This window comes from Octopus bimaculoides, chromosome 5, assembly GCF_001194135.2.
Source record: "Octopus bimaculoides isolate UCB-OBI-ISO-001 chromosome 5, ASM119413v2, whole genome shotgun sequence".
NCBI classification, from domain to species: Eukaryota; Metazoa; Mollusca; class Cephalopoda; order Octopoda; family Octopodidae; genus Octopus; species Octopus bimaculoides.
Genome location: NC_068985.1, coordinates 16,034,709 through 16,036,267, shown reverse-complemented (window position 1 = coordinate 16,036,267; position 1,559 = coordinate 16,034,709).

The window sequence follows — 1,559 nt, the reverse complement described above, 5'->3', positions numbered from 1 at the left end:
ACACACACACACACACACACACACACACACACACACACACATATATATATATATATATATATATATATATTAATTATTGTGTCTGTTTTAATGCCTTATTAATTAACACACTCACCAGTTCGATTTCCACTAATTTACTTATTTATTATGACTCTCTCCAGACACAATAAATCATGCTTCAACACACGAATTCGCATAAAGAATCTTGCAAACCAAATACCAAAACGATATATATATATATATATATATATATATATATATATGCACACACACATAAACACACACACACACACACAAACACACACATAAACACACACACAAGCACATACTCAAACACACGCACATACACACAAACACAAACATACACACTCAGACACGCACACATATGTGTATATATAGTGAGGGATTATCAATCGGGGAAAAATGCTTCATAAGCTTTCTGTTGCACAGCTGGCTAACAATATTGTTTAGTGAAGAAGTCCAAGTATTCCTATGGCAGGGTCCAAGGTTATGGTTCATCACAATTCTATATTGTAAATCTGTGATTGAGCTCCAGACAAACTGGTTTATTACACAGAGTGGTATATATAGATAATGGTCATTACATATTTTTCCTTTATTAGAGTAAATTTGGCTTACAGCTGTTTCCAGTAATCATTATAGGCACGTTACTGATAACTTTACTCAATCGGTCAATTTTTCAGTTGAGAAAAATTGAACGACCTAGAAGAATTAATCCTACTTTATTTCATTCGATTTGCCATAAAGGCATTACACAGAAGGAGTAGCTGCGGGCTGGACGAGGACACGACGGGAGAAGCAAACAACGCCCGCAGATTGTTGCATTCTCAAAGACATTGTTCATTTCTTTTAAAAAAACAAAACCAAATCAGGTATTAAACCTCTTACCAATAATAATTGACGTAATCGTCTTTACAAAGCCATTTCTGGTTACAACAAGCAAAACACTGAAAGAATGGTGAACGCACTCATCATTCTAGCTCCTGAGAGCTTTTTAATGGGCTTTGGTCTCAACAGTGACACTTCATGCATTGAGTACATATTAAATTTCATTAAACTTGACCAATATTTTTCAAGCAATGTATAATTTTCATCAAAACAATATAATTTGTCGACTTTGAACTCATTGCAGAGCTGCATGATAAACAACATTTTTTGTCTTCCTATTCAGGGATCAGTACAATTTTTTTCTAACCTCTTTCTCTCTCTATTGATTGTTGTCAACCATCACCAGTACCACCACCATCGCCACAACAACTGCCATACACATACCATTTAGACTTCTGATGCCTTCCCCTCCATCACCATCACCACTGTCTTTCACATCGCTTACTATCACCGTCACCATTGACAACCTCAGCTACCAACACCACCTCCATCATCACCGTCGCCCCCCCCACCTCTATCACAACTACAGCTCATACTATTACTATCACCCCAGCAAGAGGAGTAGAAGTGTCATTGAATAGTGAGACAGGGGATCAAAGTGTGACACACTGACACACAGAAATTCGTTTTGGCATTTGTTTTATATATAT